General features: G+C 35.8%; 1 protein-coding gene across 9 annotated transcripts in view; it reads right to left on the reverse strand.

The window, feature by feature from the left end:
- The window catches only part of SLC25A21 (solute carrier family 25 member 21), a 252,139-nt gene that overhangs the window by 66,607 nt on the left and 168,316 nt on the right, over positions 1 to 17,216 (reverse strand). The gene's annotated exons all lie outside the window — the stretch shown is intronic.

Here is a 17,216-nt window from a genome sequence, read left to right on the forward strand (position 1 = left end):
GCTTGTGGCCTTGAAAGGAAAATCAAAATTATGATTTAAGATTGTTTTATTTATGATTTATTTATTGATTTTATTTATGATTTATGGATAGCAACAGTAGTTTTACAGACTACATTTATTTCATGAAGTATTTCAGTTAGATTACCCTATTTCTTGCAGTTTCAAAATTGCTGCCAACACATTAAACTAAATAGCATGGAGAAATTTTGAATACATTTTAGCAATAAAACTTCTTCTTGAACCGCTAATTACTATATAACACTTAAAAAAAGAGGAAGAATATTGATGTTAGCAATTCCAGTCTACACTTAGCCCAGTATCAGGCACCCACTAAGTTGGCTTTATCACCAAGTACAATACTAATCCTGCAAAACACAATGTTCAACAGTTTCAAGGATAACTGTCATTATAGTCAAGTATGTCAGATACCACAGATACATTGTTGTTCTGAGAAACACCTATTATTGCTTATTTTAATCATGCTACTAAGTCTCATTAATATGTAACAAATTAAGGTATTTTTAACTCAGTGTTAAACAGAAACGTTCTCTTCTCAACAGAATTCAGGAAGGTCAAATCAAGGTTTGTTCTGTGACAAAAGGCATTCATTGTTTTGAACAATTGTTTTGAGTATTTCCTAATCAGGGTTCTGTGCTAACCCATACATTTTACTCTCTTTGAGAAAAAAACTTCCAGTGATGTAATACAATTCTTCAGGCAATTATGAAGGCAAGCCCACACCATTTTTGAAAACAGTTAGAAGGAAACACTGAGCCTCTCCATAGTCCTAATAAAAGTAGTTCAGGCACATCTGGGATCGCTATCTGGGGTAACCTCTTTTATTAGCACAAGAACTTGCTGCCAAGTTGGCAGAGAGAAGAATGCGGCTCAATAGGCTTACACTCAAATAAGAGCTGATGCATAACATTTTGTCTGAAAAGAACCCTTGGGAAGGCTAATAGTTGAAAAAATTGCCTCAATGCCATCACATAAAATCCAACGGTAATATCAGCTACAGAAGCTTTTAGATTGTGGCAATCAAGCAATCAAAATTATAACAGAAAGTAGATTCTGTGTACATTTTAATATATTTAAGACTTGATTATTTATACGTCTCAGTTCCAAACCCAAAATGTCTTTCTTTTGCTTAAACAAGTGTTGGAAACACTCGCCAGTAAATAACTTCTTCCAAGTATTTAAAAAAATAAAGCTTTCTTAACCCAAACTTTCCCCCCCAGGTTTCAAGATTTGGCCCTCTTGTAAACTCTGAATAAAGCACCACTGTTTATAAAACATCCTCTGAATAATGCACCTTCCCTCTCTTTCACCCTGCAAATGCTCAAGCATGTCCTACTAGCATGTGTATAAGGTTCCTCACTAAGTTGTTCTTGCAGAACTGTTTGCAGAACTGGGACTTTAATCTCAGACTCACTGTGGATCTCAACAACATGGTGAACATGCTGATACAATTTTGTTTTACAGTTAACACAGTGTTGACTTTTCAATGAAATGTATATGAATTAATAAAAATATATCTTTGATAGCAATAGTAAAAATCATAGCAGAAGAAATGCAGTATGAATTTACGTGTATCAGATGAAGGATAACTTCTTGCTAAAGAAGTTAAAGTTTTATGTTTAGTTCAGTTTTTTGTTTTAGTAGATAAGACCTTAGTATTAAATGAGTCCATTTGTAAACTGGGTCACACAAATAACATACTCCTTCCTTTAGGGTTTTTGGATCCATTTTTCCCTAGTAAATCTTTTTTATAGCTTTAATAGCAATCCTGAAATACATGCCAATTATGTGCTTCAACCTAGATCTGCGAATTGGGTTCTTTGATTCAGAATTGCTTGCCTCAATAAAATCATGTGTAACTTTTTAATGAACTAGCTAATTGATCACCAGCACTTGTTATAAGAAGCTCAGAGAAGAGCTGAAAAAAATGTTTGTTTTTCTGGAGACAGCAGCAACCTGTATTAGTAATCTTAAAAATATAGAAGAGTGAAAACATTCACTTCAAAAACAACCTGGACTGTTTTTAATGATTGTTTAGAGGAATGAACACAACTGGGGGATACATAATGGCTTTTTCTGCCTCAAATCCGTTCCATTCTAAAAGCATTATAAAAATCATTGAATTTCATGCATTTTTGAAAGCTGGATGCCTGCCTTGTATGTTATTAGCTTTGTTAGAACAAAAAAGATATTCTCCTAAAAGTAAAATTGAAGCATTAACTTCTGACCTAATTCACAATTTTGAAGTCTGCATCAAGAATGTGCAGGTAATGTTCAGAAACACTCTAAACGGACATATGGGTAGAGAGGCTTTTTCAGGACTGAGATGAATGACCTGCTATTAGCTACTAGCATATAACAGGTGCCAGAAAATCACTGACAGAAGACACTCCAACATGTTATGTGTTTACCAAGAGGTTTATCACTCTAAAATTATCTCCAGGCTGACTTTCCTCCTCTCTCGTTTTCCTGCTTTTTGGCTTTCTGGCCAAAATGTGGTACTGAGCACTGTCTCCCTGGGAATGCTCACAGAGTTGTTCACTTAGGGCCCCAGGTTACCCCTTCCTACCTAGGACTACCCCACCTACTGCCTGTTCTCTCAGTTCTTCCTCACCATCCCCAGCTCCAGCTCCCATGCCTTTGAGGACCTCACAGTCTCCCTTTCTGGCTCATAGCAGCAGCCCGCAGGGCTTGATCTTTGATGCCACCTTTGGCTGAACAGTACCTTTGCAGTAGCTTTATCTAATACAAAAGTGTCCTGATGCTGTTTAAGAAGAGAACATCAGTGTCCTCCCCAGAAGACACATGGCTGGAATCCTAAAAAAGTGGAAATCATGTAAACAATTTGAGGTTTTGGGGTCTGTCCAAAAGTCAGTATCTTCATTGAAAACCCTGCATGATCTAAACCCAGGAAAATATTTTAACTTGTCCACACAAATCAGCACTACAAGTACTACTTGTGAAATAAATAAATTATTCTTATTTTGACAGCATGAGAGAGTGCATTTTTGGTTTTGGTTGTAACAGTCCTTGATCAATAACTTTCAATGGGCTCTGCCTGTCATCCTGCAATACAGATGACGTCCAACAATATAGAAGATGCTGGAGTCCTCTCATCAGTTCTCCAAGCCACTTACCTTTTAAGAAGGGATACATCATATTGTGGAGCAATGACTCTACATAAGCATATGTATCTGTTTCCAATACCTAACTTTAGAGTTCTTGTTGGTTTCATAATAGCCAGTACTTTATTCAGAGTTTTACAAAGTCCTCAGTCCACAAGATGCTTTCCTCCACCTCTTCCTATTGCAAGAGTCCTCTAAGTATGCTTTTCTAATACAATCAATATCTACAGGAGAACAAGCACATGCATGTGCTTTCTGGGGGGAAAATACCAAATTCTCTCTCCCTCTATCAGTTGCTACATTTTTTGCTTATGCTTGCTGAACATTTCATCAAAGTTGTCCTGTGGATGTCTGCCACTACAGCATTCAGGTATGTAGTGTTTAAAGTTGGTTCACCACAACGAGCCTAGCAATCCTCCCCCTTGTATTTACTGATCTGGACAGAAGGAAGATTTCCAGCACATGCTGAAATTGTTTTAGTAATCTTAAAACCTAAAAGGAAGAAACCAGTATTTTCATATGTATGTTCAAGTAGATAGTGAGCAGTAAAATATCCAGCTATGTAGGACAACCACAATGTGATGTGGCACAGACTAGGCTCACCAAATTCTTGCCACTGGGTTTGCAAAGACTATATGCCCTCATGAGCAAATTCCAGAATTTCTTGCTGCTTTTACCAGTGCTGCTGACTAGTTCCTCAACCACAAAATTCAGAGGGAAAGAAAAACACTGACTCAGAGACCCAGGCTTTATACCATGTTGCAGTGCTTGCCAACGAGTGGCAATCTTAGCTGTATTCTCCTTTTCTTCACGTTTTACTAGGATTTTATCGTATGTTCTACTTTGAATAAAGCTCCTAATATTTCACTCCATGACTGGGACTTCAGCAATACCAAAGTAAATAATCTCAGGTACTGAGTTGTGTAGATGCTATAAAGAAGAGAATTATGTGGTATAAAACCAAAACAAATTATCTGTGCAGTGTTAATTTTAAAACAACTTTTATATACACGTACAGGCTTTGGAAAACTGAAACCAACATTTATAGCCTTTTTTTACACTTTCAGTAATTCCCATGATTCCAGACACTCCTAGCTGTAGATACAGCATAGGTTGATAAAAAATGTATAGTCTGAAACTTTACATAAATACACATAATTTAACAATTCACATACTTACAATAAAAATTATAATTTAAAAAGATTTTGATTTGCTAACTCAAACATTTATTCAGGTGTTACTACTATCCACTGATATTTAGATTCCATGCAAAAATTTTCAGAGCAAAGTGAACCTTGAAAATATAATTCATTTCACTTGTATTTTCACTTTTTTGCTTAAGTTGTTTGAGTTGCTTATGTTACTTACAGGGTAATAACTAAATTGAGAGTATAATTCTGTTACTTATTTTAACAGTAAATCATATGAACTGTTGATGAACTGAATATTAGATTTCAAAACAAAAAACTAAATTATTTTAAGCCAAAGACATAAATTTCGATAGTGCAGGGATCATATTTTAAGTGTTATAGTATTGCTATGATGATTATTTAACTGCAAAAACCATGTAAGAATACAATAAAGTAGAACATAAGGAACAGGCAAAAGAACAGAACTTATTCCAAACATTCTCCATAGTAGACATAAATTTGTCTCTATCTAATCACAGAGTCTTTTATATAGTTCCTATTTACTTCACAATTAATAAACCAGAATCATGGGTAGAGAAGTATTACTAAAACTTCCAAAATTCATCTACATGAATTCCACTTTGTTGGAATTTATGATTCTTGTTAGTTTATTTACTTGTTCCTCCTAGTTTTGGAGGAACATGTTTTTTGAAGAAGAAAGAGAGGAATAGTAATAATGGAAATAATTGTAAAGATGAAACCTCAAAATTATCTGCAGAGATGTCTTTTATGCAAGTTTGAACACCAGCTACTAGGTATAACCTTCAAATAAAAATTACCAAACTGATGAATTCTCACATTTGCTGAAGTATTTATCAAATACTGCAAGTCATAAACTTGTCCATTCCACATCTGACCCTCTGCCTTATTGCAACCCTGATCTGTTCTGTCCTCTCCCTAACTGACTGGTTACCCAGCAATTTGCAGCTGGCCTCTGACCAAAAAAAAAAATTAAAAAAAAACCTCAAAAACTGACTTGATATCTTAGTGAGGCAAAAGGAGGAAACATTAACACTGCATGAGAAAGAATTAAGCACCTATGTCTGAGTAAGGAGTACATTCATAGTAAAGTTAGAGCTGTATCAACAACAGATTTAGCAATCTAAAACTGCAGAATTTAGAGGGAAGAGATTGGTTATTCTGATGAAAATTTGAATCCAGTAAGATCATCTCATTTTCCACATCCTTTTAGGTTAGCTAAAAGCAATTTTTCTAAACCCTCATAAAAAAATGGATCCAGACTCTTGCAGCCTTGATGATGATAACTTCCCATGCATGGCTTATGCTGAGTTTAGGATATTTGAAAATACCCTAAATGAACTGCATCATTTAATAGAGATACAGTAAAGTCCTAAACATGACAACATAGCTTAGGTGTTTCACTGGTACTCTTGGTCAATTCTCTTAATGTGAGTCTTATTCTTAGACCAGACAAAAGTACACTAGTCACAAAAAGAACTTCATCTTTGCTGTACTTCCTATTCCTTTTATAGATGGCTTTCCCCTATATCTTACTTTTATATTCGAGCTAAACAGCACATCATTGATCAGTGGCAAAAAGAAAGCAGTACTATATATTCCAAGAGTGTAATGAAGCGGTTCAGAAATGAAAACTGTATTTTGTCAAGTAATAATGAAGATCTACTTTTTTCTCCTGCATCATTTTTCCCATTATATGCATGGAACAAACATATAATGTCAGAAAGAAATTTTCCTTTACACATAGTTTTAGAAGGCAATATTCAGCAAAAATAAACTAGACCAGCAGCAGGTCAAATTTACCCATGAAACTTTCATGCAAATCTACTCTGGCAATTTGGCTAATGAATAACAAAAATAATTAGTCGTAGCAGTTACATACAAGTAATTTAATGTCTTCCTGGGAAAGAAATAAACAGAAACTAAGTTCAAACCATAAATATTTTTAATAATCTAATTCCATCAATGAGTGTGTATGTGTGGAGGGGGTGTGCAAAACAACAACAAAAAAATTAGTGAAAATGACCATTTTTTAATTCCACACTAAAAAATGTTTAGACAAACATCTTTATGATGTTGTGCAAGTTCCCTTTTATCGCAAGGATGAAAATACTCAGAACATGTTCAATCTTCAATCCCCAGCCTCCAATTCCTGTTAATGCTCTTGTGTTTCTGGGTCCCAGACATAACTGGAAGCTGTGGGCTTCTATGAGCTCCTTGCAAATACCAGCCTTCCTTCTCAGTTATGGACCTGTAGGCACTGCACATTATTATAATTATCTAGAATTTAGTTTATAATTTTATAGTTATCTAGAATAGAGATTACTTTAATGTCATTCCATCTACAAGTCTTGCCAGAGCAGTAATATCTCTACTGACCTATCTGCTGTAACTGTGGATACAGTTCTGTCCTTGAAACTTTTCTTTTGTTGCCTGGATGCAAATTCTGAGCAGAAGATCACAGCAATGATCATAAAGGAACATCTGTATTTCAAAACCACACAATATTTTGTGTGAAAGATCATGCAATATATGCAATGTCAACAATCTTATGAAGGTAAGATATATTGGGAATTGCTGACTGTAAAAGTAATAGGCAAATTTAAACTGTGCTTTTTTGTCTACAGCTTGTGTAAAAAGCTTAGTTATGTTGTTGAAGGAATCAGCAGAAACCAGTAATGGTAAGCCCAGCATTTTGGTTTTTAGTCACAGTTTATTTCTGAAGCCTCTTACAATTTCTATTTCCTAAGTAAAAACAACCCTCCAAACTCTATGAATTTTTTTGCCCCTTATGTAAACTGGACAAATCATTGAAAATGGCACCATAAGGAATAATTTTGTATTGTCACAGATCATGGAGTTATTTTTATGATCTTAAATATGGGTAGTCACTTGTGGCCTAATACATCAACAGAAGAAGTCTGGTTTTCATTAGTTTTGGATAAAATCCTGTATGTTTTCCTTCAAAACAGCTTATAGAGAAACAACAGACAAAGTGATGAGGAATATAAACTAATGACTAGCAGAGATTTCACAAGAAATCAGATATTGGATTATATTATATGAAGGCCCCAGTATCCGGTCTTGATTCAGAGAAAAATGAGAATGTGGTTTGGCGGATTTCAGTGTGTAACATGTGCCTGCTAAAAACCGTCCAGTTCCTTATCTCAGTTTAACTTCTATTACAAAAATGTATATCCTCTCACGACCTCTCTCTTCTGGATTAGATGGACCTTTAGACTAACCCTGTAGAGCCATTCCTGCGTCTTGTGACCTTACTGTAATCTATGAATCCAGTACTGAGTCCCTGCAAATTAGAGCCTTTGAAAAATTTAAATGTAAGTATGAAAATATCATCTATAAGTTAAATGGTAGCAGATTAGAGGAATAATTTTGCTGCCTTTAAAAAGTAAGGGTATTCTCTATTACTTCAAAAAGATGCAAAAGCAAAACTCAATGCAGCTTTGTAAAATAAAACATGTCTGTGATAAGCCACAGGAAGGTTTAAAATGAGCAATTATTACTGGTCATTACTGGACAACACCTGAAATACAAAGAGCAATCATTGCTCTAAAATTCTTCCAGTTTGGGAAAATGTAATTAAGCTCTATAACCCAGAGGAGAAGTGACACTTTTTTCTTCAACAATTCCTACAGAAAGTGCCAAGTACTTCTACATAGTTTTCTCAACAAAGCTTTGATTTCAGTGTCCCCTGTGGTAATCACACAGCACTTTTCAGTGAAAAGAGAAGGCAGGAAAATCATTGCGGCTTTTTGGCAAGAAGATTCTGGGGGAGGATTTTTTGGAAGGTTTTTCCAATACTTTTCAGTATTCATTAGCATTTTAAGTTCTTTGATGAGATCAATCCCATCATAGCTTAGTGTATTATGATTTTTTTTATTAAAATGATTTAGCACCAAAAATTTGCAAAGCACAACAAAATATACATTACATATGCTCCCTATGGTCAAAGTAGGAAAGATAACCAAAAATATCTTTTCTCCCAAAGGAAAGAAATGGTCAAATACAGAAATCCAAATTAATTTTTAGTGGAAAATAGCCAAAATCAAATTGTGAGTTGCTGAAAGAAGTGTTAGTTTTCAGTGTTCACCCAACCTCCTATGCTTGTGCTGGAAAAGACTTAAAAGGGAAACAATTTCATTAACATATTGTGGCTGAGATTTTTAAAATACTGGAAACGATACAAACAGACTTACCCAACTGAAAAGTACAACTGAATACCCTGCATTTGAAAACCTTAACTCACTTGCCCTTATTAATAGACAAGCCTTGTAAATGACTAACGGCTAATATACATCATATGGACATTACCAGTTACGCATATGTTGTTTCCATGAAAAAATGACTTTTTCCTATAAAATTGTATGGCTAAATCACAGAAAATGTACACCCTTAAAACAGTGTTACCTTTTGAAATGAAACTAGTGAAACAAGGAAATTCTGAGTTAAAGACTGAAACTTAACTCTTACACCTACCCAGTTGTGCCCCAATATTAACAGATTATATGGAATTCATTATCAGCCAGTGCAGAGTGACCTCAGCACTTCTTAACATACAGTAGGGCATAAAAAATTCAAGGTAAGGATGAAATCCCTCTGAAGTGCTATGACTTTCTCTGCTCTGGTGACTTAAACTAGTAAAATATTGGGAAAACCTTGCTTTCTTTATCAGACTTTACCTGAAATAGTGTGCTCTCCTCTGTGAAAAGCAAATTAAAAAATGTAATCCCGTAACTTTAAGGAAAATCTGTTGTGTGTTGAAATGGTAGCTTGACAGTGTCTTTCAAAGTCCACAGATACATAACCACACCTCCAGTAGATTTTTGTGTAACATTAGAATTTATCCTAGGAAGTTAAGAGAAAACTCTGAGACCTGAGAATATACCCTATTAATTCACCATATGAAGATGTTACACAAATAAAGAAGATGAATTTTACAAATTCAATGTAATGCAAAAAATAGCTGCTATTTCGAGACTTCAGTAGATTTATTATTTTTCTAACGACTCTGAAGCCATTAATAATTGACAAAAAAACCCACAAACTATCGCTAAACAAAACTCAGAAGAATCTAGAAACCAGGTTGTAGGCTGTGGTCAGAAGACTTATTTTGAGTATCCAAAACTGTGAATCACAGTTGCTACAAAGCTGTCAGAGCACTTTTTCCTTCACAGAACTAACAAGACACACCCAATGAGATTATTTTTCTTATTTGTAAATACGTTTTGAAAACTTCCAATGTTCAAGTACGACCCAGCTTTAAACACCAGAAAATAAGACTTAATGTTGTAATGGGAACAGTAACAGGCTCTTGACAACAGCCATGCAAGGCTGCACCTTTATACCACAACACACTCCCTCAGCTGAAAAAACTCAGTAGTTACCAAGGATAGTGTGGAAAAGAGAGTGCTGTTATTTTAGGAAAGACAGTTGCCTGAAAATTGGCATAAAGTGTTGAAAATTAAAAAGGAAGGTTTCTTTTTTCCCCCAACTCAATCTAACTGCTCCATAAAGTAATGCACAAATCATTCATTATAATGAGTCATAACAATGATTTGTGATCTTCCAAGTTTTCATTTTATGCCCCTCTGTTTTTCCTTAAAGACAGGAGGATAGACAAAGACTGGAAACTTTGGGTCATATGGATCACGGCACCACTGCTATGTCTGGAATTTTCTTATAAATATCCTATTGCTCCGAGGTTCATAGGCCTGACTGAAACAGCAGGGACGATCTCATTTGTACTTTTATAGTTGTAGAGGGATTTGCAAGAGTTAACACAATTTTCCATAATATTTCTTACCGACTTCAGGAATAAAGGGAGAGTTCCCTTTTTAATCAGTATCTGAAACATTGCTGAGCCTAAAGAAAAACAGGACTTCTTCCAGATTTAACAAGACTTTTCCAAGGGCTGATAATTTTAAAGGTACAAAGCAAGGCAAATTTTGAAAGAGAGAGAGGATTTCAACAAAGCGTTTGTGGGTAGCAGGCAGTGCAGTACTCTGGAGGATATACTTCTCAGCAAATTTCTCTGCTTGTGTGCAGCCTTGTGCCTTTCAAAGATTGTTTCTCCAAAAAGAAATGGTAAATGATTCCTTTTGATTTAATGAAAATCTTCAAATCAAATAAGCATCTTCAGGTTCTGTTATGATGATGTTTATCTCAGAAAATGAACCATTTCACTAACTACCAGTTAAAAGCTAGAAAAACTCCTTTCATTTTGTACAGTCACAGAAGTCTTTTAAAGGCATTTTGCTCACATTCTTCTCCAGGCAGGCAGGCAGTCAGACTACACTAAGATGGCTGATCTGACTCAGCTATTGAGCCCAAGGACTGAAAAACAAGCACACAAAAAAAAGGCAGTTCTGATGCTGCCAAGCAGTATTTCTCAGGGACTACTGGTTTGTTTCCTTACCACATTCTGTGCCCCCACTTAGTCAAGTCTTCATAGGACTACATGGACTCAGAGATAAAGCTAACTAACTGAATTATTGAATGCCTCCTTATAAATAAAACTGGTTTGTTGAAAAATGACTGTTGGAAAAAGTCCTTCTGCATGCTTATACAGAATTAATAGGTAATTACTATATATATTGTTATATATGAGGAGGAGTATGCTTTTGTTGATCCATAACTGCTATTTATTGTCTAATGATAAACTGAGTAATAAAGTGCAATAAACAAAATCCTAAGCACACAACATGAAGGCATGCCATCTCCCTCCCTCTTAGCACATATGCTAGCTAATGGGAGAAGCAACTATACAGCTAGCTCTTTGGAGAGCTTGCCTTCTTATTAATAAGATAAATTATGCTATTCTTTCCAAGAGCTAGCCACGTAGTGTGTGCTATTGGTCTGCTATGTGACATAACACCGTCAGTAAGTTTAGCTGTTCCATTGTGGGTCTAATCTTTGTGCAATATAGTATGTGCACATAAATAGGAATCTGAGGATCCCTAGGATACAACTATCCCTGCTGTGTACCCTGAAAGGTGCAAAGACTAAGGTATGAGAGTGATTTACTGTACCTAAATGTTGCAAATGTTGCAGAGTACATTGGTATTATCCTTGTAAAAAAAATACAGTTTGTCTGACTTGTGGCTGGAACCCCTCCAAATAATAAAGCTGAACTTACAGGTCTGCAGAACCTTTAGAACCTACAGAAAACATTTCATTACATGCACGGGAGAGTGTTCAGCCTTTTCTGACTCAAGACTCTTGAAAATGCAACAGCCATCCTGCCTACCAGATGAGATACTTCTCACCTGCCAATTTATTAAAGGTCATTTATGAGAGGTCACAAGGTGCGAACTTGTCATTGGAACTGGCAGCAGAAACCACAGCCTCACAATCAACAAACATTGCTGCTTTTTTTTTGCAAGAAGTTTTCACTATAAGCTTGCGGTCTGGAAAAAGGGCAAATAGGGAAAGTCAATCACAGGGGAATGGCTGATGGATGTATAGGGGGTGAGCAAAATTATGAGTATAGTGGCGAGAGAGGAGTGTGGTCCTGAAGAAACACTATGTACTGAGCAGATGGGAAACCTTGAGTCAGTCATTGATCAAAATATGAGCAATGTATCATTGCCTGTGCTCCTTCCTTGTCATCTTTAACACCTATAACCAAGCAGTGTAATTCTGCAGGTTTCCCTTCTCTCTACTACTGCATTGAAGGGACAGTAATAATGTAGACATAATGGTATCTGACTTACTGTACGGTATTCATTTACTGTACCATACTGTATCAAATTAGAATGCTTAAATCCATCAGCTTCCATTAACAATAAAAGCAGCTTAAAAATACATTAGAAACCTGTCTTAACTTTATTTGAGATACTTCTGTAGGACTTTCTATTTTGAGCAATAAATATTACAAAAAGAACTAAAGTTTTCAAAGGTTTCCTAGACTTACACCACATCTCATCTCTAACATCAAATGGCATCTTTAACATGTCTTAAAGTTTCGTTAGGATCAAAGACATCCCTCAGCTCACTGCTCTGCTTAACAAACTTCAGCAATCTCTTTTCCTTCTCACCAGTACCGTGCATTTGTGCACAAAAATAACTTCCTTAAAATACACAGAGGAAGAATAATATGAATTAAGGTACAAATTTTCTTTTAAGGAATATGTGGAATGGGAATGATTCAATGTCTACACCACTGTTATAAATTTTGTCTGAAGAATAAGAGAGATGATCAGAAGAGTAACGTGTTTCCAGACCTGCTCATATAATGGCCTCTAAGTAGCTTGCAAACTTTCTGCTAAAAAGGACTTGACCTGCTTCATTTCTTATCATTTGGTTTCTGTCCCAAGGCCTACGACTGTGTGAAGTTTCAAGTAATATTTTGAAGAAGTTCTTCAACAGAGAGGATATGGCAATTTGCAAACATCTTTTAAATAGAGACCTGCTGCCTTGGAAAAATTATCTAGAAGATGAACACAAAAATGTAACAAGCCAGTGGGTATGTGTTGGGTAAATACTGGCTAAAAGCAGGAAAAATCTTTACCCTGTATCTAGATAGTATCTAGATAGATATAAGTGTCTAGAAGTTCTCATCTACTCCTATAGACTAGGTTGTGCAATGAGTGAGGAATCACATTCTAAAAAATGCAGAGTCTGAATCAATCAGTAATAAATCACTTTCACCTGTTCTATCCTTCATACTTCGCATACATAAGGAAATCTTTCTGAAAAAACCCAACAAAACCCTGCTGATTTACCCAGCATTTACACTGCTGATTCAAGAAGTACTTTCCAAAACTCTACCAAAAAATCCATTTGCTTACCAGCAACAAGCCCTCCATGGATTTCTCTTAAGTTTTATGAAAGAAATCAAGATGTGAAAACCCTCACCAAGTTTTTTCATATATAAACTCAGAAGATCTAAGAAATCCAGATGTAATAATTAGAATGATTTTATACATGCATACATACACATATACATTCCTTGTCTTCCTTGTAATTACAAGGAATAGAATTTTCTTTATTATCAAAGAAAAAAGGTTTTGAGGAAGAAACAATGAACACACTATTCATTCATATCTTCAAATCCCTTATTACTTGCATGCTAATTCACTAAACATAAATCAGTAGACTGATACATGCCATAGAGTTTAGGTATGAATTTAACAGTTCTGCATAAAATTAGAGAGGAGAAGTATAAAATCACTTTGAATTTATTATTTCTAGAAAGAGTAGGCAAAAGTCTTTGAGGATTAATTTCATGCTGTGGGTTAAATTTCACTCTCACGATAGGCCAACTATTGCCTGGGGCTCTACAGATAATGAACCTGCCAAGGGATTAGCAAGGAAACACTTGTGTTATTATAAATCGTGTACACTTCCCTTTCTAACCAACTTCATCCTTCATGACATTAACAAATTACACTCTGTCCATGTTTCAATACAATGTGAGGCTGTGAGTGAACTTGAACGAACAGTACATTAGATAATATCTTCTCAAGGTATAAATAGCTATTAAATTTGGTTGAAAAATCCAGACCTCCTAAAGTGAGAATTTAAGACATTTTATGTCAGATCTTGAGAAACATTTGTATGTAAATATCAGCTGATACTGTCTAAAATGGAGAAATTCGCACAAAGGAATTAAACGTAACACAGAAACAGAGAAACTTTTAGGGAGAACTAATCTACTACAAGGAGCCTAAATCATCCTAAGCAAAGATGTTTATCACTTGGCTTCACTGTAAGCAATCAATTTACTGAAGAGCTCAAACACATAATTTATCATATGTGTATTAGAAGTTCAAATAATAATATTATGCATAAGGCCAGTTAGAATATTTATGATGCAAATATAGATGTTTTCTTATTTGTTCCTTTCCTCCTTAATTTTCTTGAAAAGCTTCATGCTTTTACTTGTAAAATCCAGCTCAGTTTCTAGACAATCCATGCTGAGATGTGCTAGCATGCACTGGTAGTGAAATTGCATATTACAGCGTTAAAGTCGAAATGGGACATCTTGAGTTAGATCCTTTATTTACAGACTACCATATAAACACAAAGACAGGAAAGAAGTCCAAACTCTGAACCTTCTTTTACTGACCCAAGTCAGCTTAGGACAGCATTCCCTGAATTTTAGTGATGGTAATATTACTGCTAATGTCTCCTTCATGAAGAAAGACTCCTAAAAATGGCATGGTTCTGCTAACATAGTTGACCCTTCTGCATCTAGCAGAGCATCTCAGCACAACCACGGAAAGCGAAGCCTTCTTTTGAGACAAACCAGCTCCAGGGTGTGGCATCACATTACTTCTAATCACCACACACTAATTATCCATGTTAAAATACTCAGATTTATTCCTTTTGTATGACTGTAAAAGGCATGAACAATTTTTTCTCTTACTGCTCTTGTCACACAGCCTGAGCACAACCCTTTGCCAATGCTCCCTTAAACACTGAAGGAACATGACTTGACAAGTTGTACCTGGACCCCAAAGGTGTGAGCTTACGATGTTGGAAAAGTAGCCAGTTTTGCCTCTTTGCTCCTATTTCTGCAAGCCAGTGAGCTCTGCTCTCCCTCACTGTAGTTAGACTGCTACTCTTCAAGTCACCATGAGTCACACTGAGCTATGCCAGATGACTTGGACCTACAGCATGGCTGGTATTGTTCTCATCTGACCAAAACAGAGAAAGAGGAATTTCACCATTGTGATCTTGCAATACATAAGAATAGCTTTCTTTACTGCCTACAGTAGGCAAGAGTAATATTTGCTGCATTTCCCTCTTAACTTTCTAACTGGACAGGAAATAATACAATTGTATTAGGAGGCAGATAATAAACATCTCATGTGTGAGAATTTGCCATTCTGACTCCTTGACATCATTTAAGGCTAGGCAACTGCTCTCTTAACCTACCCATACAACTAAGCTGCTCTGCATCTGATAGTGGAACTAGACCATTGGCCAAAATTATTTTTAATGAAGAATAAAACCTATAACATGATAACTGAACATTCCCTTAAACTAACAAAATACTTGGACAGTGTGATGAATTCTGTGGTCAGAGCCCTCCATACTTTTACAGGACTGGAGGTGCTGCAGACTAGACTACTAGGATTCAGCTGGCCTTAGTACTGGGAAGACAGTTAAGTGCCAGTAACATCTTACGTCTTCCACTTGGGATGTAATTCAGTGAACGGTTCTTCTAATGGCAAAGTAAATTTAAGATAACAACTTGTTGCCCGACTCTGTTTTGCTGATGCAAATATTTATGAGGCTGTGCAGTAAAGGAAAAAACAAACAACCCCCAACTGAATTTCTCCTGTTTACCCAGATTGCTTTATTTTTTATGATGAATGGAAAGCTGCTCTTGGGTGCATGCACACAACACCAAAATTAGCACATCTTTGCTCTAAATAATTGCTTTCCTTTTCTGATGCAGCCTGGTCTGTTTCATACTACATGATCTCATAGATACTATATTTAGCACAGTATCTAAAAGATGTACCATCACATGATATGTGTCTCCCCATCTCAGCTGCTTTAAGCTTATAGCAGGAAGTGACATCTTCATTTAAGTGGTCAAATGGAAACAAGGCAGGTAAAGAACTGTTGTCAAATGAAGTGGAAATTAATTGGACTGGAGGAACATGGGACAGGTTGTGAAAAATGATAAAGAAGAGACAAAGAAGAGTGGAAAAGGGCAGCCACTAGTGTAAGGTGGACAAGAAGAAAGAAAAATAAGTTTGGAGCTAGAAAGTGAAGAGTAAGGAGAAATGGGAGGCTGGAAACAGATGTAAATAAGATTACCCGGGCTGCAAGGATCTCCAATGATTTGTGCACATGCTTTACAATACATTTTTTAAAAAAACCTTTTCAACATTTTCAGTATGTGCAATGGTTTCATGAAAATCATGTTTTCTGCCCCTATGTTGTTTGGTTTTGGAAGCAGTGGGTTCCTCCTATGAAATTTCTTAGACAAAACTTTGAACTTTAAACATTCCCACAAGATACAATTCTTAAGGCAGAAACACAGAAATAAAAATGTGCAGAAGAAGTCTATTTTTGAGACTCCTTCCTCCCTAAGTCTACAGGATAAGTGACAGCCCACAAATTAATCAGGCTGCATCAGGAATAAGGATGTCGAAGTTGGTGTATAATATGCAGAAGTTAAATATGGTCATGTGGCCCATGTTACTGAAGAGGCATGCTATTATGGATTGTGCAACTCATAGTTTCCTGAAAGCTAATAGCTTTAAATTCAGACATATTAAGTTCACTTGGGATGTAACAATAGTATATATTTCTCAGTTGGTCATTACTTGAATACAAAACCTTAAGTCAGCTTAAAACAATTTTACGCTACACTTCTAACCATAGAAGAACACGCATTTTACTTTGCATTAAACAATTTATGTTCACATCTGTCACATATTACTCATTGCCTCTTTTCCCCCTTCCCTGAGGGGAGCTTCTTGTTTTGACAGTATTTTAATGTCTGTGTTTCTGGCTAACTCTTGATATACAAAGCAATAATTTCAAAAATAATGTAAATTTATTTCTAGTTTTGATATTTCTACTTCCTCTGCATTGACCATGAACTGCTGCTCTTAGCTTATAGAGAAGAAAAGCCTACCGATAAATGCAGTAAGAAAAAAAAAGCTAATTGCTAAACATCACCTGCTATTATTATCCCTGTTTTTCATAAAACAACCATAACTGGGTGTGGTGGATAAGAACTATCTTCCTCATATGAGATCTGGGAAGTATTTGTCAGCTGGCCAAAGTGATATCCTGAACCATTTTTTCCTTTTATACAGAGAACTTTCTGTTGATATATGGCACATATAAAGTCTGTAAGAAGTGCTTATTAGTGGACAACCAGATGGCAAAGATTCTCATGAGTATTTGATGACAC

The sequence above is a fragment of the Neopsephotus bourkii genome, unplaced genomic scaffold (assembly GCF_033783945.1).
Source record: "Neopsephotus bourkii isolate Nb327-2 ecotype Australia unplaced genomic scaffold, CSIRO-AGI_Nbou_v1 NB_1376, whole genome shotgun sequence".
NCBI classification, from domain to species: domain Eukaryota; kingdom Metazoa; phylum Chordata; class Aves; order Psittaciformes; family Psittacidae; genus Neopsephotus; species Neopsephotus bourkii.